Here is a 20,774-nt window from a genome sequence, read left to right as displayed (position 1 = left end):
ATATATATATATATATATATATATATATATATACATATACATATACATATATATATATATATATATATATATATACATATACATATACATATATATATATATATATATATATATATATATATATATATATATATATATATATATATATATATATATATATATATATATATATATATATATATATATATATATATATATATATACTTACTGGCCGGGTGTCAGCCGCCAACCGACCGCTCTGAATGGAGCCGCAAGTCGAGTCGGCCCGACCGATCGCCCGGAATATAGATCGCCGCCCGGATAATTCCGAGCGACGGGTCCTTGTACAAAACCGAAATACGCCAATCGGCAGATCACGTGGGGTAGGGTCGATTGCCAATCTTCAATGTACCTAAATACCCACATGATCCAACTACCGGGGTATTCCACCCTCGACGGAACTCGTACGGAACAAACCGCCAAGGCGAGCTTGTCCGTGCGCGATTCCGAGCGGCATAATCGCCGAGAACCGTCAGTCCAAATGTCCCCCTTTACGGCAAACCAACGGCTTTCTAACTCCCAACACACGAAATGTTCAGTCAATGAGGGAATGGACGCAACGAGCAGGTTTACATTCACACAAGGACATTTATTATAATGAAACACGTATGCAATTAAATAAGGCAAAACACGGATGCAATTATACAAGCAACAAAAGCACGACAAAAGAACTACAACCGTCTACTTATGATGTACAGTCATTTACACTTAACAGCAGTTCCTACTTATTAGACGGGCCCACGTACGCACGCACGCACGCGCGCGCATGCACACACACACACACACACACACACACACACACACACACACACACACACACACACACACACACACACACAGAAAACCTGATAAACTTCTCTCAATGCTCTTGTTTGACCACACCTCCTGAGCCACATAATATTTTTCATAAGCCACGCCCACTTTCCTACACCACTTCCACTTTAAAATAATAAATAATTGGAGGTGGTGTGTGGGTCGTGGAATCGTTTTCGGTAAATAAATAATTGGAGGTGGTATGTGGGTGGGGAATCGTTTACGGAAAATAAATAAATAATTGGAGGTGGTGTGTGGGTCGTGGATTCGTTTTCGGTAAATAAATAAATAATTGGAGGCAGAATGTGGGTCGTGGAATCGTTTTCGGTAAATAAATAAATAATTGGAGGTGGAGTGTGGGTCGTGGAATCGTTTTCGGTAAATAAATAAATAATTGGAGGTGGTGTGTGGGTTGTGGAATCGTTTTTAGTAAATAAATAAATAATTGGAGGTGGTGTGTGGGTGGGGAATCGTATTCGGTAAATAAATAAATAATTGGAGGTGGGTGTGGATCGTGGAATTGTTGTCGGTAAATGGATAAATAATTGGAGGTGGTGTGTGGGTCGTGGAATCGTTTTCAGTAAATAAATAAATAATTGGAGGTGGTGTGTGGGTCGTGGAATCGTTTTCGGTAAATAAATAAATAATTGGAGGTGGTGTGTGGGTCGTGGAATCGTTTTCGGGAAATAAATAAATAATTGGAAGTGGTGTGTTAGTCGTGGAACCGTTTTCGGTAAATAAATAAATAATTGGAGGTGGTGTGTGGGTCGTGGAATCGTTTTCAGTAAATAAATAAATAATTGGAGGTGGTGTGTGGGTCGTGGAATCGTTTTCGGTAAATAAATAAACATATTATTAGAAATCCACAAAGACAGAAATGCCGGTGATTCCATTTATTTTGGATCCTTTTCACTTTGGTCAATAACGTTTGGATCGAGGAGAGATCGAAGGTGGAACGAAGGTGTAGTTCCTTACAAACACTGTATACACACCGTAAATGACGGTAAATAGACACCCGATTTTTGAAGGACAACCATTTGAAAAATAAAACCACAATCAAAAATCGGCTAGAGTAAAATTTTCTAAATATCTCGAAGTGTTTAATTCGGAAGTCTCGTTTCTCTACATTCAAAACTGAAGGACAAGCATTGAAAATACTGTACGCGGTTTTTCGGCAGCTGCACAGCAACGGGTGGTTGCTAAGCAACGAAATTCAAACGCGGACATTCCCAGTATATATTCCACCGGTTGGCAAAGTTTCATCGAAATCGGTTTGGTGGTTCGTGCTGTGGAGTCTCACGGTGCAGACAGACACACACACACACACACACACACACACACACACACACACACACACACACACACACACACACACACACACACACACACACACACACACACACACACCCAGAAAACCCGACAATAAGGGATATCTCATATATAGCGAATCCAATATATATTATATATATCTTCTTTTTTTTGGCTTTCCTTTCCCTGGTGTGATGTGACATATATATATATATATATATATATATATATATATATATATATATATATATATATATATATATATATATATATATATATATGTAGGGAAAGAATACTGGTTCTGGCTCACTTTTCCCCATGTAAATGAATGGGGGATTTTCAGCCATGAAATTTTTCTTTTTTTCCCTGAAAAAATAAATCCCCTTTTTAGCCCAAGGTATATTTATTTGTCTCCCCTTTTAACCTGGAGCCTGGTGTTGGCTTAGTTGTTAGGGTGGCGGATTGGGATCCCAGGGTCCTGAGTTCAAATCCCGTTGGCTGCTGAATTAACACCAGGAGGTTGACTCAGCCTGCCATCCTTCCGAGGTCGGCGAAATGAGTGCCAGTGTACTGGTCCCGGTGTATGCCCCAGTTAGAATAGGTGTACCGTATCCCTGTCTGTCGTAAGAGGCGACCAGGGTTGGTGTCAGGAAGGGCATCCGGCCATAAAACATTGCCTCAAGAAAAAGCCAAACCCCTGCACAGCAGGGAAAAATGGCTGTAAAAACAGTCATTTTTTTATTTCCCCTTTTAACCTAGGGGCTCTCTATTCAAATAGCCCATACAACAAGATAAAGATTTGTTAAAGGTGATTCGAAAGAAATATCTGAAACGTCTAAGCCTCGGGGCACTCTTTATCAAATAACCAATGCATATTGTTTAGCTCACTCATTGAACCTATAAACATTTGTTCATTCTCAAATTCCTTCAATAGTTTAATTTTCTTTGCACAATAATCCCCATCTAAAATATTGAAAAACAAAACATTTGAATCTTTATATTTTTTAAGATACCCCTTTTGTGCCATTACGAAATGATAAACTTCTCTTAATGATCTCATCTGACCACCTCCTGAGTTGCATATCATTTTGATATTGTAGTAAATTATTTTTCCATTGTTCAATTGATAACCATCAAATTTTTCAGTCCATTCAAACATATTCATTATTTTCTTTACATCCTCTAACTTATTGGTTTTTAAATTGATTCGCATATTTGTTTTATTTACCTTTGTTTTAGATATTTTTTCAATAAGACTTATTTGATATTTTTCACATTCATTATGTTTTCCATTTATATACCAAGACTGAGATTTTCTCCACTCTTTAGTTTGACTAATACTTGGTTCGACCATTTATATATTGTGAAAAACGCGGCGGAAGCCCTTAAAAACCCTAACCCATCTTCCCATCGTTAAAACTTGTGTCCATATGGAACACAATCTATTCTATTCACTCTATCATACAATACCCATATGGAACACAATCTATTTTATACACTCTATCATACAATATCCATATGGAACACAATCTATTCCATTATCTAAAATAAATCTCTTATCATCAAAGGCTCCTAATGCCTTTTTATTTACTTCTTCACTATATATCTTATGTTTATAACTTCTTATTGTATTCATTTTCCTATATTCTTCTTTCTTATTCATCAAACAATTATAATAATTTCTAAAAGTTATTGATTTCTTTATTACATATTTCTTTATTCCCTTTAACCTTTTATCAATCTGATCACCATACTTATAAGCATATGCCTTTGCTCTCAATCCAATAAACTCACTCATTACTTTTCCACCCAACTCATCCTTAAACTTACCAATAACCTTTTCATTCTTTTTTGAAAATAACTCACTCTTCTTACTAAAATTACTTGTATCATATACTCCAATGTTTTTCTTCATATCCTTATAAACATCGTCAGTTTTTATATCTAGAATAAAACTATCGGTGTCCATATACAACAATGAAGCATTTTCACCATACTCTTTCTTTAAATCATTATACAAATAATCATACATCAATATCTTTGATAAATCAAGAACTGCTGTTCCAATATAAATTGGTTTATCCATGACAATACTTTCCTTTTTCATATGAATAGCAGAAAAGTTCTCTGAAAAAACCTCTTCTCTCTCAAAACTTGGTTTATTTATCAATCTAGAAGCTTCTTTCCAAGATGTTGCAAATCTAATGTTTTGCCTGTTTCTAACATTCTCCATTGTCTTTCCAAAGACAGCATTATTCATCAATTTATAGAATTCCCCTTCAAATTTTACTTTTGTATTTGTTCTCATATCTGTATTGAATTTAATATACTTTTTCATCCAAGGACTTTGTTTAAATTTTAAAACTCTATGAATTTTAGCTACTCTCAACCCAGCAGATAAATATTGTCTCAAGTTCCTTTGATGCAAAACATATCCCTCTTTATCATAGAATGTTGTTAATAACTTTTCTGTTGATTTGCCTTTAATATTAAAACTTTTATGATAATCACTGAACCATTCTTTCTTTGGGGTTTCTTTCTCACATGCAAAAGGAAGGTCTTTATGCTTATTATGAAGATCACTCGGGTACTTCAAATCAACTTCAAAATAATAACCTTCTTCTTTGTCATTCAATTTCTCTTGAGAAGAAATAACAATATTCATCAAAGCCTTTTCATAATCCTTTTCTTCCACCCACTCTAATTTACCATAAGGCAGAGATTGAGACATTGCCCATCCATACAAATTATTAGCATCAAAGTACATCAAATAATTACTATCTTTTTCACTCTCATAATTTGGAAGATATTTATTATTTGCTTTAGCATATCTTTTTGAACATACTTGTGATATTCCACCTCTCTTAGACTTCTCAATCATCAAAAGCATATCTACATCACTGACTAAATCTATATCTTGTTTTGTCATTTTCAACATTGCACTCCAAGCTAAACCAGGAGCTGTGAAATAGTGGGCAGGATCTAATCCATAACAATTTTTATTATGACAGAGTGATCTAAAAGCTTCAAACACATCAGCTAACAATAAAACATCTGTTTTTAGATACAAATCATGATATTCTCCAAGGTTCTTTATCTTAAATATTTTCCAAATTTCTTGTGCGTGTTTATATTCCTTATCACTTATCTCTTCTTCATAAAGGTTATTATAGAAACTTTCTTTTGAAGGAAGTTGTGTTTCTTTAAATCTCATAAATGAATCCATATAACCATAAGGATAAATTCCCTTACTTGTAAGAATTTTCTCTTTACTTTGAATTTCATTCCTTGTTTCAATTTCCTCTCTAGTTAGAATTCCCTCTTTAATCAGAATTTCATCTATAATCAGAATTTCCTCTTTAGTTAGAATTTCATTCTTTGTTCGAATTTTCTGTATAATTAGAATTTCATCTTCAGTAAGAATTTCTTCATTCATTTCCTCATTAATTAGAATTTCCTCTTTACTTTGAATTCTCTCTTTAATCTGAATTTCCTCTTTAGTTAGAATTTCCTCTTTTGGAAAGAATGAATTAAGATTTGGAAAAGAGCCCGTGGAGCTTAGATTTGATGCGAGGTTGGCTAGTGGTGTTCCCATAAACTTGTAAGAATCAAGAAACCGAATACGAGTTATAGGTTTTGTGAATATCATTTTTGTAAATGAAATATACTTTTGACTTGTGTTTGTTATGGCAGAAACATTCCCTGGTGTTTTTGAAAGTTCATTTATAAATAGATGTGTATCATAGTTGGCGCTGTTTTGAAGAAAGACTGGAATAAAAGAAGGTAATTTATAATTAAGATTACAACAGGAATGAGCGGGGCCTCTATATTTACCAGTAAGATGGCAATGATCCCTAACTTTAGACTCCTCAATTTCCTCCTCACAAATATGACAGATATTGTTCTTTCTAAATTCTAATTTTTCTTCTATGGTTAATTTCATCGGTTCATTTGTTTCTTTCATTAATTTACTTAGTCTTATACAATCCTTTTCTAATCGTTTTACAAACTCTTGTGAAGCATTTTTTCCACTATACTGTTCAAGTTTATTATACTTTTCTCCAACAGATGATTTGATATAATAACAGAAACCACAAGGAATATGTTTTTGATATTTATTTGTATATGGTTCTTTTGGATTAGGAGAAGCAGTATTTATCTTTTTAAGGATACATTCAAAATCAGCGTATATCACAAATGGGTGCATGATAGATTTATTATAATCTTCAAAAGAAATCTTTTCACCAGGTTTAGGCATTGTAATTACAGCTGATTTATGATTACTACAATATTTTGAATGTTGTTCTAATCGTTCTTTTGTATGAAATGAATTAAGACATCGCTTACAAGGATATATTTTGTTTGCTGTTCTGAATACCTGAGAAGAGATTAATCTTGATAAATTATTGATGTATGTGTAATGTGAATTATTTCCAACACTAAAATATAAAAGATCAATGTGTGTTTCTTCATTTTTAAAGTTGTTTGAAATTTTTAATATTTGAACTTTGTTTGTATCCGTTAATCCATATACATTAATAGAAAGATTATTCTTTTTCTCAAATTTAGGAATATCTGTTAGTGGCATTGGGAAATTAAAATCTTTAATGTCCAAGGTATTCTCATATTTCATATATTGTTTTACTCTTTCTGAATTACATTTTGGTGGATGTAAGTGAGCAAGAACAGACCAGAGAAAACATTTATTATCATTATTCTTAATATTAACAACTGCCTTCTTTCGTTTTATTTCTTTTGGTAATTCAATATAAGAAGAAGCTTTAAGAGGGTTTGATTTTAGAATGTGTACATCTAAAAAGATGATTTTTTTAATATTGAATCCACTTCCTACCACTGTATTATCAACATCCTCCTCTTGTCTTGATAGTTCTTCATAAACCCCACTATTCAAAAAATCTTGAAATGATGTTATAAAATGAAGATCTGTCCTCATATAAGGAGTTTGTTCTTCATCTTGTCTTTTCATATTCATTTTCACTCCCATATAAAACTTTAAAGTTTTCATTTCTTTTAATGTTTTTTTAATAAATTTTTCAACATCAGGTTTCACTATTTCAATTTATTCAATTATTGATGATGGACCAGGTTCTCCAAATTGAAAAATCCTTATTTTTATATGCCCTTTAAATGCCCCATCAGTGTTTTCAATATAATAGTCTCCCTTTACTTTAAACTCATTTTTCTTGTGTTTTTGTGATTGAAGATGCCTATTATAACTACTCTTCAAAACATCCTTTGAGCAGGTATCACAATGTTTTCTTTCCAACTCAAGAGGGGATATTTTGTGAAATAGATTAAATGTGTGTTTGTTGGTTCGGAGGTGTTTTCTATAATGTTTATATTCGTGATTACAAACATCGCAGTATGTTGTATTCACCATATTTATATAATAAAACTTTGCTTAAACTAAAATTTTCTTGGTGAAAATTTCGTTTATTTTACAGGTGAATCTGTGCTTAAACTAAAATTTTCTTGATGAAAATTTCGTTTATTTTACAGGTGAATCTGTGCTTAAACTAAAATTTTCTTGATGAAAATTTCGTTTATTTTACAGGTGAATCTGTGCTTAAACTAAAATTTTCTTGATGAAAATTTCGTTTATTTTACAGGTGAATCTGTGCTTAAAACCATTTTATCCTCCAACTTTTTCACTTAATAAATACAATGTTTCAAGACACAAAAGACAAGTTTCAATCAATCTCTTCATTTGTTAAAGATGCTGAGAAATATGTCAAGGATGTAAAATTGAACAAAGATAAATATAACAACTATTGGATAAAAACAATTATGGTGGATATGATGAGTTCTTCAATTTACTTCAGTGGAAGGGCTTTTAGTATACCTGGAAGAACATCAATTAAGGTATCTCTAACAAAAGTTTCTCCTCTCCTTCTGGCAATATATTCAAAACTAGAAAAAGCAATGAAACAAGAAAAGGTATCAAAAAATAAAAACCTTATGGATGAAGCTTTAGAAAGAAAAGATAAGACCATCTGTAATATGCAAGGAGAAATTTGTATTTTTTTCAACAACCCTAAAGATATAAATCCTGATGAAATAAAGGATGTTAATATATCAGGTGAAATGACATTTCGTTCAATTGTAGTTAAGGATCATTTTAAAATTACCTTTAATATAAAAAATGTAGCAGTTGAATCTGTTAATGAAAAAATGTATATCGATATCGATGGTAATGTTTTTTCTACTAATTAAATGAGCCAATATTCAACTGAAGATTTTGAAGATTATGAGAGTGATTATGATACCGAGAGTTTGCATTCAAACGATAGTTATGACACCGAGAGTTTGTGTTCAAATGATAGTTATGAAAGTATAGATGATTCTGAAAGTATCGAAGATGATATCGAAGATGAATTTCAGTTTAAGTAAAGTTTTACTTTATAAATATGAATAGTTTACTCGATTTTGAGCCTCTTGAATTCCATGATTCTCCATATGACAAATTTGAGAATTGTCCTGCGTGTGAAAGACGGGGATTAAACACAGAGTCAAAAGCCTATAAACAATGTATATTCTGTGATTATCTTCTAATTAATGATAATCAAAAATATAAAAAGGAAAATAATTCTTTTAGATTTACACCAAAAATGAATTACTTTACAAGATTGATTCGAGAAATGAATGTAAAGTACGAGGGTGAGAACACACCTTTCCTTACAAGGGAAGAAACTGAACGTATTAGAGAAATGTTCAAAGGATTGTTGTCATATCTTATTCATGGATGTGATTTTCAGGGAAATATCAACACAAGATATTGCATAAATAAAATAATGGATTATCTTGAAATTAAACCTGAACTTAGGATAAAATATAGAATTTCGAAAAAAGCCAAGAATAAATTAAATAACCTGTTTTCCAAATATATAAATGAATGATTTTTTACCTATTTGGGAAAATAAGATAAAATTTGACAACCATAAAAATCTCCCAAATTCATTAAGATGCCTCATAGTTGGTTCAAGTGGATGTGGAAAAACCTGCTTACTTTTAAAGATGCTCCTCACTCCCAACTTTTTAGATTATGATAATTTAATAATTTTCACAAAGTCGAGTTTTCAACCAGAGTATCAACTACTCTCACGAGGTTTTAATGCTGGTCTTCAAAAAGAAGATACAATCGGTTTATTTAAACTTCAAAAAAACCTAAATGATTTTAACATTGAAGATATAATACAACTATTTTGTGATACACAGAGATGTAAAAAGAAATCAAAACCGATAACTTGTATTCTGAGTGATAATACGGATGATATACCGTCTCCCCAAGATTTGGATAAATCCAAAAAGAACCTCGTTATCTTTGATGATTGTGTTAATGAGAGAAACCAAACGGTAATGGACAGCTACTACACAAGAGGGAGACATTCTTCTTGTAATTGTATTTATCTTAGTCAATCGTACTTTCAGCTTCCTCGTCGTTCCATCAGAAACAATGCTAATACTTTTATTTTATTCAAGTTAAATTCAATAGATATAAACAATTTTTGGAGAGACAATTGTTCTACATTATGTAGTAAAAAGGAATTTGGGGATTACATGAAACACACGACTGAAAAATATAAATATATTGTTGTGAAACAAGATGAGATATTAAATGATATTTTTCAATAAATAAATGGATGCGAAAGAAAGAGCAAGAAGATTTAGGGAACATCAAGAGTTGGTTTCAAAAGTTGTAAAACAGCAGGAAGACATAAAGAAGAAACGCAGACAGAAACTAACGGGCGAAGAAGCATTTGAAAGAAAACAAGAGAAATTTTTTAAACCACTTTTAAAAACTTCCCAAGGAAAAATGAAAGATGTTTCCACATTTCCCACGGTAGAATATACTCCTAAAAAACTTCAAATGTTAAAAGATTTCAGTCAAATGACGGAGGAAGAATTAGAGCATTTAGGAGAATTAGAATATGATGATGAAGGTTTATTTCAACAACTGGAAGAGATTAATCGACCCCCTGATTATATTGTGAATGCTCTTCAAAACAATGAATATTCAGCGGATTCAAAAACCAAAGCAGGACTCATTCCAACAGAACAATCAGCAATATTTCATCTTGTTCAAGAAAAGGTATTGATATTTAATGATGAATTAAGGTTCTTGGGTTCTGCTCAACCCCCTGTTAAACTAACTCCAAGATTAATGTTTCTTCTCACAAAAGATGGAAGACAAGGTTCAACTGTGAGGGATGAATCAAAGTATATTGATAAACCATTGGATATGGAAAATAATGATGATAGAGTATATATTGATCTGCTGAACACTCTAAATTATAAGGTTATTCTTTCTGGTAAAAGTAGGAAGAATGAGAAGGAGAAACACATTATTCAGGCTTTAAGTATCCTTGGTTCAGGTGTTAGTTTTCTTCCAAATGACCCATCGCAATTAGTTAATAGACTGTTATTGTTGTTAGGCAGTAAGAAGGCTGGAAATAACAATTGTTTTAATGAAGCATCAGCCATTTTAGACCAGTTGATGAACATGAAAATAATTAATAAATATCAATATAAAGACATTTTATCTCATATTAAATAAGATGAGAAGCACAATCCTTAGTTTCAATTTCACAACAAGCGACCACACATCTTCATTCCCATACCCACTACAACTTGACACAACAAAAGAATATGAGGCATCTTTATTGTCCATGGAAACTTATAATACCTTATTTAATATAACCGAGAAAAATGACAAGTTTAGTTATAATCCAGGAAGTGGATACAAAACGATAACAGTCTCACCCGGAGCATATGAGATTTCTCAAATATCTTCCGAAATTGCTCGTCTTATGAAAGAACAGGGTGATGAACCAAAAAATATTGTTATAAACATTCAAAAACATACTTCAAAATCAACGATTAAAGTTAAAAATAACTACAAGGTTGATTTCACAATTGATAATTCATTCAGAGAGTTATTGGGTTTCTCCTCAAAAAGATTGAAACTAATGGGACGTTTTACAGTGATAATGTCATTCAAATATCCTCAGGAATAAATTCAGTGTTAATTCACTGTGATTTGATTGATGGTGCTTATAATGATGGAAAAAAACAAATACAATATTTTCATTCAGCGCATACTCAACCCCAATTGGTTATAAATTCAATATGGAACCTAAAAATTTGGTTTATCTCCCTGTGTCAGGAAAAACCATACACAGAGTAAATTTTAGGATAACCGACCAAGATAATCGTGTGATTTCTTTTAATGGAGAAGTTATATCTATCAGAATTCACCTACGTGAAGTTTTCCAATAAATAAATACGATGGTTATTGTGAGGAAACACGAGTTGGGAAAATATAAAATAATTACAGGGGATGGGATGTTCCTTTCCCCATACTACAAGGGTGAAGGTATGTATCTTGGTAGAGGATACTATAAACCTAAGAGACAAAGGGGTGTTGGGCATCAATTTAGAGGAGATGGGATAATTGATACTCTCATGGGTATTGGTTCAACTATTCTTAAACATAAAGATCTAATTGGTTCAACTGCTTCTGCTGTGGGAAATGTTGCAGGTGCTGTAAAGAGTATAAAAGATGCCCAGAAGGAATCTCATAAATTACAAGCAATAAAAGAAATTAAGAAAGGCAAAACTCAGTTGTCCCCCCAAGAACGACAGAAAATAATTCAAATACTTGGATCAGGGTTTCAAAAGTTTTAACATCTTTTTTTCCTAAATAAATACAAGTATGGAAGCAATTGATAGTATCTATGATTTGGATGATACTATTATTATCTCAAACTCCACTAAAAAAGAAGATTACTTCAAGGTAAATGCAATAACTGGAACAGACTGGAATACGAATGGTACAAAAAGTTTTGAAATAAATAATCAACAAACCTATTTGAATCTCTCCGAAAGTTTCTTGTTGTGTAAATTTAAATTCACTAAGGCTGGGAATAACACAAACGCTACACTTGTAAATGATTTCTTCTGGAAAATGTTTGATAGTGTGCGTTTGTATATTGGAACACAAGAAGTTGAAGCGGTTGATTATGTCTCTGCTGTATCTGAAATGATAAAATTTACACTCTATACATTCAGTGATAGAATGGGAAAGGGGTCTGTCGAAGGTTTTATTCCTGATATGTCAACGGGAACAAACACAGACCCTGGGTATACTCAAAGGAAAGGAATGTATAATGATGATACAAAAGCAGAAAATAGTTTTACTGTGGCAGTTCCTCTTAAAGGTATATTTGGATTTTGTGATCATGATAAAGTTCTGTATGGCCTTAAAATTAGATTTCAACTACAAAGGAATGATAATGAAAATCGATTGCTTTTTGGTGTTGGTAGTGCTTTTGGTGATCAGAATAAATTTGTAATTGAGGAAATGAGTTGGTATATCAGTGAATATACTCCTAATCTTAAAACAGAAGAGATGTTGAATCGAAGACTTAACTCAAAGAAACCACTCAGTGTATCATACCTCAAAAGAAGATGTCAACACGTTAAACTCAATCAAACTACTTACACGTGGAATTTGGGTGTTCTGGAAGGAAAGCCACGATATCTGTGGATCATTTTTAAAAAGCCAGATGGTGATACTGCGACTGATAAGAATAATGCATTGAGTGATAATGCTAAGGTGAAACAACTTCGCGTTTCTCTAGATGGAACATTTTACCCACGAGATAGATTGGAAATTAATTGGGAAAAAATGATTTTGCTGAAGCATACAAGTCTTACCAAAAGGTGTGTGAAAGTAATGGAAATAAAGAACCTATTTTGGATATGACAGCATTTAAAAGTTTGTATACAATCTATGCGTTTGACCTGAGCGCTCAAAAGGAAACTATAAAGTCTAATCGAGTGGATACTTTCCTATACATTGAAAGAGGAGAGAGTGAAGAAGTTGATACATATTGTTTGCTTTTGGAAGAAACAGAATTGCAGATTAATACAGATAATGGTGTGATGATTAGTCTCACATAATTTTTTGTTAAATAAATGAGTGGCAAAGTACCAACTGGGGTATATGTTAATCAAATCAATCTTCATAAACTATCATCTTGTGTTCAAAATCAAAAGCCTTGTACGATTAACGTTAATACAATTCAGAGAAAAGGAGCAGTAAGAATTGATGTTTTTCTCACAAGAGAACAGGTTAAAATCTTGAATGACACTGGCTCACTTAAAATTAAAATGACAAAACCAATGTTGAAAAAATATTCAATAAGAGAGACGAGTGGAGGATTTCTCCCATTTCTAATTCCTTTATTTGCTGGTTTAAGTGCGGTTGGAGCATTGACGGGTGGTATTTCAACAGCGGTGAAAACTGCCAACGAAAGGAAGGCTCAACTCCAGGCTCAAAAAGAATTGGAAAGACATAACAAAGAGTTGGAGAAACAAATTAGTGGAAGTGGTGTAATTGTCGATTTTGCTGAAAAACTTGAAGGTCTGCCTGATAAAGCGAGATTGCTAGTTGGAGATATGCTTTCTTCTATAGCACAAGCAGGTGTAAAATTAACGAAAAGAGGTAATGGATTATATCTTTCTAATAAATAAATGAGCATTGATGAGTGGTTGAAAGAATTTGGAAAGAATACAACATCAAATTTACAACTTGTCAAATATTGTAAGAAATTAAAAATTCATAATGTGGTTATTTGTATGAGAGATGAATTAACAAATGTGCCGAAACATACAAAGAATATTATTATGAACTTAGAAGATAATAATGGGAACGGTTCTCATTGGGTTTGTATTTTTAATAGTCAAGACAAATATTATTTTGATAGTTTTGGTCTTCCACCACCTGTTGAAGTCATAAAATTCTTACAGAATGGTGTTTATCAAACATTTCAAGTCCAAGAATTAAATTCCAAGTGTTGTGGCCAATTATGCCTATATGTGTTATTTCAACTCAACAAAAATAAAAAATTTTATGATATTATTTTTAATCTAATATAAATGACTTATGTTGGTAAAGATGGTTCTATCTTTGGTTTATCTCAAGAACTGGATATTGATTTCTCAAATTATTACACAAAGGCACAGGCTGAATGACATAAATATAATATAACCAAAAATATTAACATGAAAAATGCTTATAAATTAAAAAATTATCCAAGCCCGACTGACGCGAATGACTTGGTGAGATTAAGCGATTTATCACAATATATATCCTTAAATAAAACGGCTGTGTATTCCAAAGATACAGAAGTGTTGATATTATCTCCAGGTCATACAGAATTCACAGTTCGAATTAAAATAAATTTTTATAAAGAAGGGCGTATCGTTTGTATGAGAATAGAACAATGGGGATATGATATGAATGATTTAGGGTATAATTGGTCATTTAAAATTAACCTCGAAGACCTGGAACAATTAAATCAGTCTCGTAAGGAAGAATATTATCCACTTGGTATCGAGAATGAGTTTTGTGGGGCTACGATTAGTAAACAACAAATAAAAGAATTTAATAAGGGTAAATATAATAATGGTTTTGCCCTTGTTTATCTCATGAAAACAGAAAAAACAGGATTATATATAATAAGTAAGGAAATACAAAATGATTTAACTATGGGAAGATGGGGAGGTGTTTCGTGCCATAATATTATTCTAACATATATTTCTAATACATAAATGACAGCAAGAAGGCTTCAAGAAAATTATCATTTCTGTGTCCAAGCATACCTTCAAGAAAAGGGTATTCGGTATTTTAATAAATATGTTCTACAACATAAGAATGAGGTATTTTCAATAAAAGATTGGCATTATGCTGATGTTGATAAACCGACAACTTTAGATTTAATTAGAATGTTAAATAATGAAAAAATTATAAAGTTAAGAAAAGGTAAGGCTCTTTTAGAAATTCAAAAGAAATTTTATTGGTTTCCTGTTGTAAAAAATTATTTTGGATACAGGAATAACAAGAAATCCTGATGAATATATGTATAATATTCTATGGGGTGTAAGCGATTCAAGGATAGTAAGGGATGAGGAAGGAGTTGAAGAAGAGAGGGAAGAGGAGGAAAAGGAGAAGAGGGAGAAGAAAGAGAAGGAGGAAAAAGAGAAGAGAGAGAAGGAGGAGAGGGAGGAAAGAGAGAAGAGAGAGAGGGAGGAGAGAGAGAAGAGAGAGAGGGAGGAGAGGGAGAAGAAAGAGAAGGAGGAAAAAGAGAAGAGAGAGAAGGAGGAGAGGGAGGAAAGAGCGAGACAAAATAAATATCAAAATATGGAAACCAGTGAGATTAAAAAAAGATTAGGGGTATTGCAGAAAATAACTCAACCCACCGAGGAGGAAAACAAAGAATTGATAAGTCTATTTACAATACTTTCGACAAGACTATTGACATCGAGAAGACAGGTATTTTAATTCAAGTTTTTCATTTTTATTTTTTTTCTTAAATAAATGGGGGAGAGAGTGAAGGCATTTCTAAGGATTCTTTATGTTTTAAAAATTAAGATTCAAATGTGCATGTTGGAAACTAAAAAGGTTTTTGCACTCTGCAGGAATTTTTCTCATAAATAAATGAGTTATTGTCTCAAATGTAAAAAGAAAACTAATACTAAAAATATTTCATATATTAAAAGTAAAAATAACAGGGTTATACAAAAAGGTATATGTTCGGTGTGTGGTTCAAAAAAAAAATCAATTTATCTCCCAACACAAACTAGGAGGAGATATACAAAAGTTTTTATCAGGAAGTAAATTTACAACTACTGGAATACCAGGGGAATTACATCTTCCAGGGTATTCTTTCTGTGGTCCAGGCACAAACTTGGATAAAAGATTAGATGAGGCAGACAATCCTAAATCCTGGAGTAAACCAATCAATAGAGTTGATGAAGTGTGCATGAGACACGATATTGATTATGGGAATACCACAACTTTGGAAGAAAAGCATGAAGCCGATAGAGAAATGTTGTATAATTTGTCTCTGATACAAAATCCAACCTTGAGAGAAAAAGTTGATAGGTTCATCGTGAAGAAGATGATTAGTGCTAAATTGAAACTTGGACTTGGAAATTCAAAAAACTTATAGGCTCTAATGATGCCATTAAGACTGAAGAGCAATTAGCTGATGAATTACATAAACCAATATTCACAAAGTTTCAGAGAAGGAAAGTTTATTCCAAGGAAGTTGATTATATCTGGTCTGCTGATTTGATTGAACTCAATAATGATAAGGGGTACAAGTATGCTTTAACCGTTATTGATTTGAGGAGTAGATATGCGTGGGTTGTACCATTAAAAAACAAAACAGGTAATACTCTTATGTTAGCCTTCCAACAGATATTTAATAAAAGTAAGAGAAAACCTAAAAAATTGTGGACTGATGAGGGTAGGGAGTTTTATAACAAGACATTTATGAATTTTCTAAAAAATAACAGTATTACATTATACAGTACCTTTAATGAAGGGAAGGCAGTTGTTGTTGAACGTTTTAATCGTACCTTAAAAGAGAGACTATATAAAAAATTCACACAACTCGGTTCACAACAATGGTCATCTTTTATTCAAGATATTGTGGATAAGTACAATGACACGATTCACACGTCAACAAATATGAAGCCATCAGAAACATTTACAAAATTAAAATATGAAAAAGAGATTAATGTCAGAAAACCTAAGTTCAAAGTTGGTGATATCGTAAGAATATATAGGTGGAAATCTCATTTTGAAAAAGGTTATACGAAAAGATGGACCAACGAGCTTTTTTAAATTGTTGATGTAATAGATACGGTTCCTTGGACTTATAAGATATATGATTTGGAAGGGGAAGAGATTTTAGGTTCATTTTATTCACAGGAATTACAAAAGACAAAGATAAATTGAAATTTTTTGACTCCGCCCCTTTTTGGCTCCACCCACACAAGCCCCCGCCCACCGAAGCCCCGCCCACACAAACCCCACACAAACCCCACACAAGCTCCACACAACCTCCACACAAAAACTCCACACAAGCTCCACACACACAAACCCCACACAAGCTCCACCCATATTCATCATATTCACATAATTAGTGATTAGTTAATTAGTTCCCCACACACACAACATGTTTATTTAATTAAAAAATTATCCACCCATCCACACAAGCTCCACTCATCCACCCATCCCCCCATCTCTCCACCCATCCATTTATCCACATAAGCCTCATCCACATTCACCCCTCCCACACAAGCTCCACCCACATAAACCCCTGCCCATATAAACCCTGCCCACATAAACCCCTCCCACATAAGCCCTGCCTACACAAGCTCCACACAAAAACTCCACACACATAAACCCCTCCCACCCGAGCTCCACCCACATAAACCCCCGCCCACACAAGCCCCACCCACACAAGCCCCACCCACACACACACACCCCGCCCCCACAAGCCCCTCCCACACACACCCCACCCACACAAGCCCCCACCGAAGCCCCGCCCACACAAGCCCCACCCCCTCATCCCCCCCGTGCGCCCCCACCCTTGACCCACCACCTCCCTCATCCCACCCCCCCCCCTCCCCCCACACACATGGGGAGGGGAGGGGTGGGATGAGGGGTGATGGGTCATTGGGGAGCGCACCTACCCCCTCACCCCCAACCCCCCCTCCCTTTACATCTCTTTTATTCTTTTCTTGTAATTCAGAATCAAGTAATTGTAAACAAAACAAATATAATTTATTAATATTGAAAATATTAAATATTCATTTGCGAGAATGTACAACCTTTCCCAGCAATCTTCTTCAGATGCCTTGTGATTTCGAAACTCAGACACCATATTCTGTTTTGAAACAAAAAGTGGATAATAATTAGGTTCTATAAAGATAATTACATGGTAATATGAATAAGCCTCGTTGACCACTGAATTAACACACCAGGAGCCTGTCATCCTTTCAAGGTCAATAAAATGAATTCCAGTGTACTGACAAAACCACATCCAAACTAATGATGCAACCAACATAAGGCGACATTCTAAAGAGAGAGTGATATTAATAATAATTCAGAAATATTTACCTCCAGAAAATCATGTGTTGTACCAGTGATATTAATAATAATTCAGAAATATTTACCTCCAGAAAATCATGTGTTGTACAAGATTGCTTCAACAGCTGATGTTGTGCGATAGTGCTGAAAAAAAAAAAAAAATAAGTCAAGGGTATAGATGAAGAGACAGACAGGGAAAGCAACACACACACACACACACGCACACACACACACATACACACACACATAGACACACACACACACACGTGCCTCACCATTGGTTTAATTCATTCGAGATCAGAGACCAGTCATTATAAATCATTGGCCTCTTCAATAAGAGCAGAGAGAGGTAGGTAGAAAGACAGACAGAGAGAGAGGCACACACACGTGTCTCACCATTGGTTTAATTCCTTCGAGATGAGAGGACGTGATAAGACTTCATGCCACTCATTGAAAATGTCTTTCAATTCTCTTCTAAAATCATTGATCTCTTCAATAAGAGTATTAATTTCATGAACCACGTCGTGATATGTGAACTCAATTTCTTCCAATGCCCTGTCAGGGAAAAAATATATATATATCAGAATTATCATGATTTAATTAATAATCATTTGCTTCATCGTTCAAAGAGAAAAGCATACACAAACTTACCAACTCTGTAGTGGGCTGTTGGCTTCATCGGAAGAAATATCGTCCATGCCTCAGTTGTAAAAATGAAAATCCCGTCTGGCAGAAACTTTGTCTGGCGAACCGCTTATAAAGCAACGATGAGGAAATTGCTTAATCATTGGGTGTGGGCACAGGAAATGACAAGCTTCTCTTAATGATCTCATCTGGCCACCGCCCGAGTTGCAAATCGTTTTTGGACATAAACCACGCCATAAAAGTTTTGATTCAAATGTTTTCAGTTCGTGTTCTGAGATAAAATATAAACACGAGACCTTGTCTCACAGAATAGTTCCTATTTTTTCACAGCATGACAGTCCAAAACCACTTCCTCATTCACACAGCACGGCCGTGTCAAAAAAACACTTCCTCATTTTCACGGCATGAACTGAAAACATTTGAAACAAAACTTTTTTTCTGGCATGGTTTATGTACAAAAATGATTTGCAACTCGGGCGGTGGCCAGATGAGATCATTAAGAGAAGTTTATCATTTCGTAATGGCACAAAAGGGGTATCTTAAAAAATATAAAGATTCAAATGTTTTGTTTTTCAATATTTTAGATGGGGATTATTGTGCAAAGAAAATTAAACTATTGAAGGAATTTGAGAATGAACAAATGTTTATAGGTTCAATGAGTGAGCTAAACAATATGCATTGGTTATTTGATAAAGAGTGCCCCGAGGCTTAGACGTTTCAGATATTTCTTTCGAATCACCTTTAACAAATCTTTATCTTGTTGTATGGGCTATTTGAATAGAGAGCCCCTAGGTTAAAAGGGGAAATAAAAAAATGACTGTTTTTACAGCCATTTTTCCCTGCTGTGCAGGGGTTTGGCTTTTTCTTGAGGCAATGTTTTATGGCCGGATGCCCTTCCTGACACCAACCCTGGTCGCCTCTTACGACAGACAGGGATACGGTACACCTATTCTAACTGGGGCATACACCGGGACCAGTACACTGGCACTCATTTCGCCGACCTCGGAAGGATGGCAGGCTGAGTCAACCCCCTGGTGTTAATTCAGCAGCCAATGGGATTTGAACTCAGGACCCTGGGATCCCAATCCGCCACCCTAACAACTAAGCCAACACCAGGCTCCAGGTTAAAAGGGGAGACAAATAAATATACCTTGGGCTAAAAAGGGGATTTATTTTTTCAGGGAAAAAAAGAAAAATTTCATGGCTGAAAATCCCCCATTCATTTACATGGGGAAAAGTGAGCCAGAACCAGTATTCTTTCCCTACATATATATATATATATATATATATATATATATATATATATATATATATATATATATATATATATATATATATATATATATATATATATATATATATATATGCCTGGTGTTGGCTTCGTGGTTAGGGTGGTGGCTTGGGATCCCAGTGTCCTGAGTTCAAGCCCCGTTGGCTGCTGAATTAACACCAGGGGGTTGACTCAGCCTGTCATCCTTCCGAGGTCGGCGAAATGAGTGCCAGTGTACTGGTCCCGGTGTATGCCCCGGTTAGAATAGGTGTACCATATCCCTGTGTGTCGTAAGAGGCGACCAGGGTTGGCGTCAGGAATGGCATCCGGCCATAAAACATTGCCTCACAAAAAGCCAAACCCCTGCACAGCAGGGAAAAATGGCTCTAAAAACGGTCATATATATATATATATATATATATATATATATATATATATATATATATATATATATATATATATATATATATATATATATATATATATATATATATATATATATATATATATATATATATATATATATATATATATATATATATATATATATATATATATATATATATACCGGGCGTAGTGGCGTGCGCCTGTAATCCAGCGACTCGGAGGCTTGGGTTAGAGGATCGCTTGAGGACGGGGGCTCTGCACTGGGCCACGCTATGAGAGGATGTAGGGCAGCCCGGAATCATGGCGAAACCCAATCCTTATCCCTGTGTCGTAAGAGGTGACCAG

At 34.0% G+C, this 20,774-nt stretch overlaps 1 long non-coding RNA gene across 1 annotated transcript; it reads right to left on the bottom strand.

Annotated features, from left to right (window-relative positions):
• Positions 1-17,756: 17,756 nt before the first annotated feature.
• On the bottom strand, positions 17,757-19,700 carry LOC147013877 (uncharacterized). Its single transcript, XR_015050543.1, has 3 exons — positions 18,524-19,700; positions 18,214-18,271; positions 17,757-17,924 (listed from the first exon to the last, which is right to left on the bottom strand). It is a non-coding gene; the product is annotated as an uncharacterized LOC147013877 (long non-coding RNA).
• Between the last annotated feature and the right edge of the window lie 1,074 nt (positions 19,701-20,774).

Source organism: Eptatretus burgeri, chromosome 13, assembly GCF_056783735.1.
Source record: "Eptatretus burgeri isolate ZD-2024b chromosome 13, Ebu_testis_v1, whole genome shotgun sequence".
NCBI lineage: Eukaryota > Metazoa > Chordata > Myxini > Myxiniformes > Myxinidae > Eptatretus > Eptatretus burgeri.
The sequence above is the reverse complement of the archived record's forward strand: the minus strand, read 5'-3'. Positions and strand labels throughout refer to the sequence as shown.